Source organism: Gekko japonicus, unplaced genomic scaffold (assembly GCF_001447785.1).
Source record: "Gekko japonicus isolate JY-2015 unplaced genomic scaffold, Gekko_japonicus_V1.1 scaffold1963, whole genome shotgun sequence".
Classification (NCBI taxonomy): domain Eukaryota; kingdom Metazoa; phylum Chordata; class Lepidosauria; order Squamata; family Gekkonidae; genus Gekko; species Gekko japonicus.
In genome coordinates this window covers 272,662-286,094 of record NW_015160276.1, presented here as the reverse complement: position 1 = coordinate 286,094, position 13,433 = coordinate 272,662, and the positions used below count along the sequence as shown (strand labels likewise).

Sequence of the window (13,433 nt, the reverse complement as noted above, 5' to 3'; positions counted from 1 at the left end):
GTCTGGTAGCACCTTAAAGACTAACACAATTTGAGGCAGGGTGTGAGCTTTCGTGAGTCACTGCTCACTACTTCAGATCTGAAGAAATGAATCTGAAGGAGGTATCTGAAGAAGTGAGCAGTGACTCAGGAGAATTCACCCCCTGCCACAAACGGTGTTCGTCTTCAAGATGCTACTGGACTCTTTGGTCTTTTCTGCTGCAACAGACAGAATAACACGGCTTCCAATCTTGATCTTTCTCCGTGTGGGCACGGTCAGCCTCTACGACTTTTTGCCTGATCTGAAGAAGTGAGTAAAGGTAAAGGTAAAGGTTCCCTTGCTCGAAAGCCAGTCGAATCCGACTCTAGGGTTGCGGTGCTCATCTCCGTTTCAAAGCCGAAGAGCCAGCGCTGTCCGAAGACATTTCCGTGGTCATGTGGCCGGCATGACTAAACACCAAGGCGCACGGAACGCTGTTCCCTTCCCACCGAAGTGGTACCTATTTATCTCCTTGCAATTTCTTGCTTTCGAACTGCTAGGTTGGCAGGAGCTGGAACTAGAGACGGGAGCTCACTCCGTCATGCGACACACTCGGGTCTCGAACTGCTGAACTACTGACCTTCCACAGCCTGCAGTTCAGCGTCTTAACCACTTGAGCCACCGCAGCTCCATGAAGAAGTGAGTAGTGACACACAAAAGCTCACCCCTGCCACAAATGTTGCTCGTTTCTAAGGTGCTACTGGACTCTTGCTCTCTCCTACTGCTACAGACAAACATGGCTACCCATCTTGATCTCTCCCCATACGAATAATGTCAGCCCCTGTGACTTTTTGCCTGATCTGAAAAAGAAAGCAGCGACTCACGAAAACCCGTCCCCTGCCACAAATTTTGTTGGTCTTTAAGGCGCTGCTGGACTCCTGCTCTTTTCTGTCATGCCAGGGTTGTTGTGGCGGCTAAAACAAATCCCCTGTTTTCTACTCGGAGTCCCTAGAAGACTTTGCAAGATGGAAACAATTCTTTCAAATACCCTCTCTGTTTTCTTTACAGAACCCTTCCGATCTTCTCTTCCTTATCTCCACACAGACAGCCAGAAAGATAATGAAATATATCGGCTGATGATACCCTGAGTATATAAATGAAACATAAAGACATATGAAGATAAATAATATCAGGAAAACCTTAGAAAGGAAACAAAGAGGGAAGCTGGGTGGTGGGGGGGGGGAGAGGATTGCTTCGTTAATAACCAGGCAAGCCTCCCCCTTTCTCCTGCAAGCCTACATTACAAGCATGCTGGTTCTATTAACCAGAGAAAGTTGCCACAGTCCTTTCTTTTTTAACTAAAACCTTGCCAGGTAGAGATTGGGAACAATGGGAGGAGGGGGAAACGTTCAGGCCCTTCCAGATGTTAGCCAATGTGTTTGGGAGGTGGGGGTGGGACCCTTTTCCAGAGCACTGGTTATCCCACAGGGACCCAGAGCAGCACATTGTGAAACGTGAGGCAGATCCAGTTACAACAAAGCATGCTCCACGGAGTTCCCCCCCCCCCATCGCACAGAGCAGGGGAAGGGTTAACCGGAGGGGTTGCACATTAACAGTGGAAGATTATGGAATGTTTATCCAGCGTTCAGATTTCCTGTTTGAGTGTTTGGATTTCCTGAAATCTCTTCTATCAGTCCAAGGGGGTGTCCAGTGAGTGGCCCTCTCTCTCTCTCTCTCTCTCTCCTTTTTTTTTTAACCCTTCTTTCTGCTCACATGGGTAGACTTTCCTTCCTGCCGCCTCCCCAATTTCGTTTGTGTCTCCTCACCAGCCAGAGCTTTTATGGATGCAGTTGACTGCCACCACTCTTAGGCTCCCTGAGAACAACTGTGCACCGCTGGACTTTGGGATTTCTTTTCTTTTGAAGCAGCCAGCAGACATTAACACGTTCCTGGGAGGGAAGAAGTGTGGCCAGTCCCCCACCCCCCCAAAAAAAAATTGCCAGTGGGGGAAAAAAAAGAATTTTCACATTTGTTTTAAAGCAATGGAATGATGGCCTTCGACTTGGCGGAGACTTTTGGAATGGGAGTTCAAAGAGGACAAGTCTCGGTGAGTTCCCAGTGCTGCTTTTTTCATACAGTTCATAATGCAAAAGAGAAAAGGAGGGGGGGAGACTCGGGCTGTCGCACTAGGTGCAAATTAAAAACCAGAAGTGGCTATACTGGGATACTATTTTCCCATTTCAGTTGCCTCAAAATGTAAGCTTTCCCCCCCCTGCACAGAATTCTTTCTCAGTGCCGCTTGCACAAGAAGGGTCTCTTTCTCTTTGTATGTACATACCGTCCCATGAATCTGCCCTACTCATGGGGGGGGGGATGTCACTCATTTTGAAGAACTTCTCTGCTGAGCAAAGTTTTTCAGAACCGGGTTCATCGAAAAGCCAAATGTTCAGTTCCATTGCCTCTGGTACTGGCGGAAAAACTCATAATTCAGATTTGGGTTGTTGTGTCACACATACATACACACACACACAATAACTGGATTTTTACAGCTGAATGGTATTTGCATTCCTCGAAGGCCTGCTGCAGATCGCTGGTTTAGTTTTTATAATTCAGGGCAACACACATGCCTTTTTTCTTTTCTTTTCTGCGGTTCTTCTCAAATATTTCTGGGAGTTGGAAGAGATGCAAGGGACACAGAAAAGGCTAACTTTATCCACAGGGTTTTTCCCCCCTCCCAGCCGACAATATGATAGTCAGAAAAGAATGCAAAAACCCTAATCCTTCAGCCAGACCATGAGGGCAGAGTGCTCTTAGCAAGATGGGTCTTGAAGAAGATCATGGTGGAAAAGAACATGGTGGTCGCAGTTCAGAAAGACCCGACGTTAACAGAAGACCTTAAGGCCATCCCTGTGAAAAATGATGTGGATTAAATGTTAAATGGAAGCGGATCCAGCTCATTCCTGACTATGCAATATTTTACTCCACCCAGTTAACAAAATAGGGGCCATTTTCACAAGAGGCAGTTAACTCAGTTTTTGCAACCCCAGCATCTGTAGTTCAAAATTGCAATGCACGCCAGCTAGAGCGCAAATTTGGTTTTAAGATGAACCTTCCTCCATTTACTGCTGGGTGAGCCTTCTCCGACTCGCAAGACAACCCTAAACAGATTTTATACTAGGTTTGCCTGGTCCCCCTTGGCCACCGGTGGGGGATGGGGGGGTTAGGGTTGCCAGATCCAGGTTGGGAAACTCCTGGAGATTTGGGGGTGGAACCTGGGGTGGACAGGAACCTCAGTGGGGTACAGTGCCCTAGAGTCCCCCTTCCAATCCCGCCATTTTCTCCAGATGAACTGATCTCTGTCGTCTGGAGATGAGTTGTGATTCCAGGGAATCCCCAGGTCACACCTGGAGGTCGACATCCATATTTTATACCCTTCTGGGTTAAGAAGGGTTAGAACTCCGCTTGGCATTGTACTGTAGAGCAGAAAACCTACACACACTAACCAGAGAGCAGAACCGATTTCAACCCATGCTGCTCAAAGTGCTTTCTGCACCTCTCTCCTGCATGTGTGAAAGGCATGTACATATGCATGCATAAATAAATACATTTTAAAATGTGTTTTTAGTGGATGTTTTAAATCAGTTGTTGGCCTTGGAGGAAGTGGATCTTCAGTTCCATTTCAATTTTCATGCATTTTGGTGGAATGAATTCCCATATGCATTCAGGGCCCTGGCGGGACCTTTTACAGTTCCACTGGGCCCGTAAGATGGAGCTTTTCTATCAGGCTTTTAGTTGAGGCAGTGGGCATCCTCCCTCTGTCGCCTCCCCCTCCCAGTGGATCAGATCTGTGCAATCATTCGGAACCCCAAAACAGACCTTGTCTGTTGAGGCTTTGGTTAGAAATACGGGAATTAGCAATTGTATTTTATTTGATGTATTTTAATTGTTTTGTATATTGTCTATGATGGAACCCACCCTGAGCCTGCTCTGCAGGGAGGGCGGGATACAAATCGAATAAAATAATAAATAATAATAAACAGAGGCATATTATCTTACTTGCAAAAGTATCTGGTAGTTCTTTTCCCAGCCATCTTAGGGGGGGGGGGTTGTTTGTTTCAGTCTATACTGTTGGCTAGATTGCTTTTACAACTGATTTGATGAATGGTATACATTTTTTTTGAAAATTGGTTTTACTTTTACTGCTTCTTTCGTCTGCATTGCGATGCGGCTTATTCTGTGTCTAGGCTGTCACTGTTCGGGATTTGTTATTTAGGTGTTTTAATTTTTAAATTTTTCAGTTTAATGTTTGTATGCTGCCTTCCGCCTCCTTTGAAAGAGTAGGAAATGTAGGATATAAAGCTCTTAAATTTAAAAACAGCATGAATAAATAATGCATTTTAATCTCTGGATCGTTTTTTTCCCCCATAGAAAATATTCATACGAGAAAAGGGTTCTTTTCTTCATTTCAGCCTTGTCTCCCAGCATGGAAGTACAGCGCGGAAACTTTCTAAGTTCTGCCAAAACTGACTCCCAGAGTTCTATAAATTGCGCCCATGCTTATTTTCTTTAGGGATCCCCTTTCTCTGCTCTCAGGTAAAACTGAGGAGATTGAGGGGAAAACTTTGATCATTTCACATCCAGATTTTCTTCCCTTGGCCCTCATTTCAGCTCTCCGGTGAAATTGACAAGACCTGGGGAAATGCTTGTCAATTTCACCAACTCTGATTTCCTCCTCTCCCTTAAAAGGACTGTTCTGTGTCAATTTCAGTGGAAAATAAGGGAGGGGCAATAAAGGAAGTTCTACTGGGAAGCGCTGAAGGGATAGTGATGGGATTGCATCACAGGCTAGTTGTTCCCCAGTTTAACAAACATCTGGAGCAGCAGTGGCTTCTGGGATAGGACATAGGCAATATCCCCAACCCCCACACACAAACACACTGTTGAAGTGAGAGGGGAAGGTGGATGCTGGGAGGTGACAGGAGAGCTGCGGTGCCATGGCATTCCAAAGTGGGCTATATCATTCAAGAAGCAGGGCTCAAGAAGGGCTCGTACCCATCCATGCAACATGCATTTTTGCAGCCTCAAATTGCCTCGGGCCCATGCAGAAGAAAAAGACCATGAACACAATTTTACACTGTGCAAATATTTGCTCTGTTTCTCTGTTGAAAATTGGCTCCCCTGCTCTGCTATTAACATTCAAATGGAGAAAAATGTATACCTTTCATTAGGGATACCCAAACCCACATCAGTTCAGCTCACAATCAGAGAGCTGATGTTTCAACAAACTGTTCTTCTCTTCCTCAGCATGCGGATGTTCATAATGTTCCCTCAATGTATTCCTTCCTATCAGTAGAGTGCCCCAAATGCACTCCTTGTGCATGTGTCTTCTTACATAGGGATGGGCACAAACCGAACCATGAGGCAAAATTCATGATGAATTTTACCCTGTTTGTGGTTCGCAAACAGAAGTTCGTGATGGGTTCACCGTCACAAACTTCCACAAACATTTAGAGTGGTTTGTGCGGTTCATGGATGGAGCAGAAAGCAGAGGTTTAAAGGGACTCAGAGACCCTTTAAACCTGTTTCCCACTATAGCTGCAAAAACAGCTAAGCGGCGAGGAGGCTCCCCGGCACTCAGCTGTTTTGGGCTGTCTTGTGCAGTCCCTTTAAACTTCAAAAGAACTGCAGGAGACAGGGTGAAAACCAGCTGCTCGGTGGGGAGGTGTTCCTGCCATGCAGCTCTTTCGGGCTGTCTTCTGTAGTAGTTTAAAGGGACTGCAGAAGACAGCCCGAAAGAGCTGAGTGGTAGAGACAGCCCTGCAGGACAGGCTAATATTGCAGATTTGGGGTGGGAGAGCTAAGGGAGAGAACAAGAGAGAAGACTACCTAAAGCCACCTAGTGAGTTTGTGGCAGACATGTGATTTTGGCCCAGGATCTCCTAGATCATATCTTGTTCTCAGAGTCACTATGCTATGCGAGCTCACATGAGCTTCTCTTCCTTTTGCAAGAACATCCAATGTGTATGTCTTGAGTGAAGTGAAGTGGCTAAGTTTGCAGAGGACGCTAACTTGTTCAGGGTGCTGAAAACCAGAGAGGACTGTGAGGTGCTCCAGAGGGATCTGTCGAGGTTGGATAAGCATGTGGCAGTGTGGCAAATGAGATTCAACACAGGCAAGTGCAAAGTGATGCACAATGGCGCCAAAAATCCCAGCTATAAATACATGTTGATGGGGTCTGAACTGGTGGTAACTGACATGGAGAAAGATCTTGGAGTCATGGGAGATGAAAATGTCGACTCAGTGTGCGACTGCAATTAAAAAAAAGGCAAATGTTATGCTGGAGATCATTAGGAAGGGAACTGAAAACAAATCAGCCAGTATCGTAATGCCCCTGTATACATCTATGGTGGGCCTCGTTTGGAATACTGTGTACAGTTTTGGCTACCACACCTCAAAAAATATATTATAGCATTGGGAAAGGTGCAAAAAAAAGGGCAACTAAAATGATTAAGGGGATGGAAAGCTTTCCCTATGAAGAAAAGTTTAAGAGGTTAGGGTTCTTTAGCTTGGAGAAATGACGACTGAGGAGTGACATGATAGAGGTTTACAAAATTATGCGTGGGATAGAGAAGGTAGAGAAAGAAGTAGTTTTCCCTCATTCTCTCAATACAAGAACCCATGGGCACTCAATGAAATTGCTGAGCAATTGGGTTAGAACAGATAAAAGGAAGCCCTTCTTCACCCAAAGTGTGATTAACTAACATGTGGAATTCACTGCCACAGGAGGTGGTGACAGCTACAAGTACAGACAGATTCAAGAGGGAACTGGATAAACATATGGAGCAGAGGTCCATCAGTGGACCTATAAGTATATGTCCACTATGTCTGGGGCAGTGATGCTCTGTATCCTTGGTGCTTTGGGGGGCCACAGTGGGAGGGCTTCTGGAGTTCTGGCCCCACTGGTGGACCTCCTGATGGCCCCTGGGTTTTGGCCACTATGTGACACAGAATGTTGGACTGGATGGGCTATTGGCCTCATCCAACAAGGCTTCTCTTATGTTCTGGTTCTGCTGGTGGACCTCCTGATGGCCCCTGGCTTTTGGCCACTATGTGACACAGAGTGTTGGACTGGATGGGCCATTGGCCTGATCCAATAAGGCTTCTCTTAAGTTTTGGCTCCAACGGTGGACCTCCTGATGGCCCCTGGGTTTTGGCCACTATGTGACACAGAGTGTTGGACTGGATGGGTCATTGGCCTGATCCAACACGGCTTCCCTTATGTTCTTGAGGAGCTTTAAAAAGCCTATTAAACCAGGTCATCTGAAACCATTTCCTTGCTGTGGTTCAGCATATGATGTCTAGAAGAAGAGAAAGAGAGAGAGAGGAGTGTGGCTTGCAAATTTAAGCTCTTTTCCTTCCCACAAGCTTGTTTCAATGCCATTTTTATTGCTGATGTACTGCAGGGAGGAAAGAGAAAGCTGCCGAGAGCTTTAGATATGGAAAATTGAGATTCATTTTTGAAATGGAGCCAGTGGTGGCTTAATCCAACATATGGCTCTTCGCTCATGTGCATCACCCCACTGAAGCTCTGCAGAAGGCGTGTTCTTGGTGCCTCAATAAGAGCCAATTTAAACAATGTGGGGGTGTTTCGTTCCCAGTTCGGGGCTAAACCTCAAGGGTAAAGTGTTGCCAGAAAGTGTGGGCATCCATTCACATGCATGGGTGCAATGACCTCACTGTGGATTCCATAACAGTGGACGTTCCAACAGGGTTTGCACCCTTTTTTTGCATTTCCACTGATACAAAAGTTTCCACAAATTCTCATTGGGAGAATAACATTTGAGTCCAGTGGCATCTATAAGACCAACAAAGTTGTATTCAAGGTATTAAAGGTGCCATAAGTATCGATAAGTATCTCAACCAACTGTAAACTGGAAAAAGTTATATACCACAATGGAATTGTTTGTATTCATCTTTTCCTTGTTTATTAAAAATGTTCAATTTAAAAAAAGGTGCCACTGGACTCAAATTTTGTTCTGCTGTTTCGGACCAACACGGCTACCCACCTGAACCTATTTCAAAGGGACTCGGGAGGTATGTGGTATAGAAATTCTTCCTGTGCATATGAGGTCATCCTCCACAACGTCAATGCAGTTAGAGTAAAAAAATAAGCAGGAGAATTTAGCAGCTTCAAAACTATCAAGTTTTTATTCTTGCAGAAACTTCCAAGGACCACAGCCCACTCCATCAGAGGCCATGCTATGTCTGTCTGTCTGTCTGTCTGTCTGTCAATCTATCTATCTATCTATCTATCTATCTATCTATCTATCTATCATCTATCATCTATCATCTATCTATCTATCTATCTATCTATCTACCTATCTATCTATCTATCTATCCTTCCATCCATCTATCCATCTATCTATCTATTGCTGGCCCCAACAAGCAGTCTAGCTGCAGAATTCTGCACTAGCTACAGCCTCTGAACACTCTTCAAGGGTAGCCCCAAGCTGTGAACCTGCCTTTTCAAGGGGAATATAACCCCACCCATGACAGAAGAGCTCTCAAGTCCCTGGCTTGTGGGGCAGAATTTCTTTCTGGTGGGGCTGTATAAACACCCCCCAAAACACCTCACGTGCAGAGTAATTTTCATGTTATGTTTAATGCATGCACAGCTGGATGCGCACCATAAAAAAGGTTTAAAATGAGTTTTTAAAAATTCAGTCAAAAATCTTGTGGGGCTGGCCCTTTAAGAAAGGGGGCAGAGCCCCGAATAGCCCCACTGTAGCTACGGGCCAGGGATTACATTTCAGTTTGTTCACCCGCATCCAGTCCCTTTACTAACTCCAAGCACCAGTTCAGAACATCAGCAGCATCCTTAGGATTAGGTAGGAAAGAAAGGTAGAGCTGGGTATCAGTTTCTTGTCTTGAATTGGCAGCTGGATAGTCCAAAAGAGTTGGATTATTACTTGCCTTTGTCTTCCTTTGTACCTCATCTTTACCCCTTTCAAACCTGGGACAAGAATTTGGCTGAGAAATAGTGACCGGCCCAGCTGATTAAGTTGCTCTTGGGGTTGTAGAGGATAGCTTGAAGAAAACATCAACCTAGTGTCCTGAATCAGTAAAAGGGGGGGTGCCATGTTGGGGATTATTAGAAGAGGAATTGAAAATAATGCTGCTGTTATTATAACCAGAGAGCCACAAACCTTGAAGGACTAAGTCCTTATGTGAGGACTCCATCTTGACCACGGGTCCTGAGACAGTGAAGTCCCAGTTCTGAGAAGAAAAGTAATGACTGACTTTTAAATGCCTCAGTTGCATGTTCAACTAACCTATTCTACAGCTCCATTGCTTGAATAAGTATAGAATTTAGGGTAAGAGTATTGCATATTTTCTTTGTAGCCTTGCTCAGCCTGAGGCTTGAGCAGACGATGTGTAATCTCTTTATTCTTGCTTATTAACATTTCTTACATTTTGAATGCTTGAAGCCTGTAAACATGTCATGCCTATATGGTCTTGCTACCCAAAAAACAGTAAAAGGGGAAGGCAATGGGCGAGCTTACCATGCCTTAGCGCAAATAGCTTGAAAGTCTGAAAGTGAAATAGATCATTCCCTCATTAGCTTGTAAAAGTGAAGCTGGAGGTGCAGCAGCTAGGTAGAGCCTCCAAACAGCAATGCAGATACAGAGTGCTAAATGTGCAAATCCATCCAGCAGGAGATATGCTCAGATCTGCTGGTGGCAGCTGTTAATACCCTTTGAGAAGTTTGATAACCCCTGGGAGTAAGGAAAAGGGGCATCGTCACTAGGCAGAGATTCAGGAAGGCCACAGGGTTTTCTAACCTTCTGGGACCCTATAGGGAACAGGGCTTGTGAGTCCATTCATTCACAGTCCAGTTTGTACATTACAAAGCCCTTACGGGCTGCGGGACCAGCGTGCTCCACGCCGGAGCCTCCACAAGTTCGGGAACACACAGACCCCCCGGAAAGCGGTTCTGAGAGCCCAGTTGTCCCAAAAGGGGGGCGGGCACGAGTGCAGGAGAACTGGGGAAGCTGGAATGTACCCGAACACCGGGGGACCGACGTAGTCCTTCAGGCAAGCGTAGAGACGAACGGGGAGTTTCGGGACCTCCCGGAAGTGACCCCACCCCCGAAGACGCCCAGGCTACCCCATTTGGGAGGTGGGACCAGAGAGAATGACAGGGAAGTTACCCTATCAGCGGATGACGGGAAAGGGGTGGAGTTCACCGGGTGGAGGGAGTTAAATATGGGGAAGCCGAAAAGAGCCGGGGAGGAAGAGAAGAGCGGAGGAGACGAGCATAGGAATAGCGAGAGAGCGAAATCTGAGTACGCTGTCACTCCGAGAAGTGTTGCTGAGAGTGGTGCAACTCTCTCCACTTCAATTCTGAGGCTTTGGCTTCCCCTGTGGGACATCAGGTGACACGGCTGAGGCACCCCTCCCCTCAGGGGAGGACCCCCGGCGTGACAATGAGGACTCTGAATCAAGACTTCAGTGGGAGTTTTGTGCCTCAAAGGAGCCAACAGCAGCGCCATGGGGCAGTTTAAGGAGGAGAAAAGAGCACGGGAGGGAAGGCTGTGGCTGTTTCTGCCCAGCTCACAGTGAGAAAAGGGCTCACGTGAGTCAGGGAGGCATAAAACTCCTACTGAACATGTGATCAGTATGAGTTCTGTGCCTCCCAAACTCACCTGTTGTCCTCACATCGTCACCCAGCGAACACAAAGATTTTAGTAATGTGTAAACTGGCACAAGTTAGCCCAATCTCATGAGATCTCAGAAATTAAGTAGGGTTGGCTCTGGTTAGTACCAAGGAAGTCCAGGGTTGCTGTGCAGAGGCAAGCAAGGGGAAACCGCCTCTGAGCATCTCTTGCCTTGAAAATCCATGAGTTGGCATGAGTCGGCAGCGACTTGACAGCACTTTCCATCACCCAGTTGGCCCATAGACCATGCTTCTGAGCGTGTACAGAGAACGTGCCGCTCAGAACAGTCACACTGCTCTGTCTGTGGATTCCTGCAGTGACACTTCCTGGCAGGCTCGGTGCCAGGCGTTTCCGTAATTAAGCACTGATCCAGAAGGACATGAACAGTCTCTCCACAGGACGGAGGGCAGGTCTGCCAATACAGTTGCGACCTGGGGATTCAGACAGTGGATTCGTTTCTTTTGAAACAGAAGAGCTCCTTAAAAGCACGAGGGCAGGGAAGGCCGAACTGTTCCGATATGAGCCAGGATGTAGTGCTGGCAATCTAAAAAATAAGAGATGTTGCCGGACCGGAGAGCTGCATTGGATAGCCATGACTGCTAGCAACAAAGGCATCCCCTCCGTGGGTCAGTTGGAAGGAATGCTAAATATCTGGCCTTCCTCTGATTCTCTTTGATCAGCAGCTCTGGCAAGGAATTTTTGGGGACAACGCCAGGGCCTTCTGGTTCGGATTAGTCCGGGCGCACTGTGGGAATTGGCTTTCTGGTGGTATTCTGGTATTTCCTCTCTGGGTCACATCCCGCCCTAGAAAATGGGGGGAAGAGCCGAGCAGAGTTTTTGACTAGCGTTGCTCAATGGCTCTACGAATGATGACTCCTTCGAGGTAGAACAAAGTTTTGAGTCCAGGGGGCACCTTTAAGACCGACAAAGTTTAATGCTGGGTATAAGCTTTCGTGTGCAGGCACACTTCTTCGGATACATCGAAGCAGACTGTCTCAAGCCTTACATATAGGTAGAAAGGGGGATGGTAAGTTGCCTCTGAAGCCCTTCCTGGCAACTAACCCCCCACCCTCTTTCTATGGGCATGCGCCCTCCTGCATTAAAACAAAGACGACCGGGCAGTACGCTCTGTGGTTGAGGCGCTGCAGCAATGTGAATGCCTGACCACCAGATGAACCCACGGGGAAACCCGCCCCAGGATGTGCTGTCTGGTTGGTCTGCCCCAAAACATTTTAAGTCGGTGCAATTAGAGGTGCGCCCAGATCGCTGCAAGCCTCCAGTGTGACCACAGCCCAAGATAGGAGATTTCTGGAGATTCTGGGGGCAGAACCTGGGGAGGGTGGAGTTTGGGGAAAGGGCAGGGCCTGAACAGAACATAATGATGCCTCTCGAAGGGCAGGATGTCCCCCCTCCAAAGTAGCCATTTTCTTCAGGGGAACTATCTCTGTCCTCTGGAGAGCCAATTTGGTGTAGTGATTAAGTGCACAGACTCTAATCTGGGAGAGCTGGGTTTGATTCCTCACTCCTCCACTTGCACCTGGCTGGATGACCTTGGGCAAGCCATAGTTCTGTCAGAGCTGTTCTCTCAAGGACAATTCTGGAAGGAGCTCTCTCAGTCCCATTTATCTCACAGGGTGTCTGTTGTGAGGAGGGGAAGGGAAAGAAATTTGTAAGTCGCTCTAAGACACCTTTGGGTAGTGAAGGGTGGGGTATAAATCCAAACTCTTCTTCTTCTTCTCTTCATCGGTTGTAATTCTAGGAGATCTCTATCCCTCAGCTTGAGCTTGGCAACCCCAGAACTTCTAAATATATATTTTTAAAGTTAATAAAAATTATTGGATTCCCTGTTTTTGGAGTAATGTTATTGGGTCTCTTGAACTTCACATGGTTCAGGGATTCGACATGTCTTCCAGCCCGGTCTATAACATATGAACAGAATGCCACGATAATGTCTGAAAAGGGTTTGGCTCTCCTTTATTAACATGAAAATAGACAGTGTGTTGTGGTTGACTAAGCTGTAGTGTCTTCCTGCAGCCTTTGCTTGAGCAAGAACAACAACAATCCAGTATGTAATAACCAAGTTACTACCATGGAGACAGATCAAGATGGGTTGCTGTGTTCGTCTGTCTGTAGCAGTAGAAAAGAGCAAGAGTCCAGGAGCACCTTAAAGACTAATAAAATTTGTGGCAGGGGATGAGCTTTCGTGAGTCACTGCTCACTTCTTAGATGCCACTTTGCTGTGACGTTACCCAGGACCTAATGAGAGTGAATAGCAAGGATGCCTGGATTTAATACAGGCCTTGCCATGTGAGGTTGGCAAAAACTGTGGTATGTACAGCCTGGGCAAAAGCCGAAGGATGCATTATTATGTTACATATGAAGCTGCCTTATGCAGAGCAGGTCCAGATAGGTAGGGTTGCCAACCCCGGGTGAGGAAATTCCTGGAGGTTTGCTAGAGCTGAGTCCAGTAACACTTCAGTGGTCCAGTGTCGTAAGTCAGCCTGTGATCAGTGTGCTGAAATACCCGCAAGAGTAAATATACAGAAAGAGACTTCAGCAAAGTGAAACGCATATGCAATCAGCAATAAATCTGTACATAGAATCCATCATAGGAAATATAGAAGTCTACAGAATGCATCAAGTCCAAAGTAGATATCCAACACTTTTCCTAAGCTTGAAAGTGCACCTCTCAAGGTTGCTACTATGTAGAAGAGGACCAAAAATGCCTCAGAGTATTCAGCCTGCTAGGCCTGCTTT

The 13,433-nt window shown here is 46.5% G+C and overlaps 1 protein-coding gene across 1 annotated transcript in view; it reads left to right on the top strand.

Annotated features, from left to right (window-relative positions):
- The first annotated feature begins 2,026 nt into the window (after positions 1-2,026).
- The window catches only part of ASAP1 (ArfGAP with SH3 domain, ankyrin repeat and PH domain 1), a 270,879-nt gene continuing 259,472 nt past the window's right edge, over positions 2,027-13,433 (top strand). The window contains exon 1 of the mRNA XM_015415263.1: positions 2,027-2,065. The gene's annotated coding sequence lies outside the window, so the exon portion shown is untranslated. The remainder of the gene's footprint in view (positions 2,066-13,433) is intronic.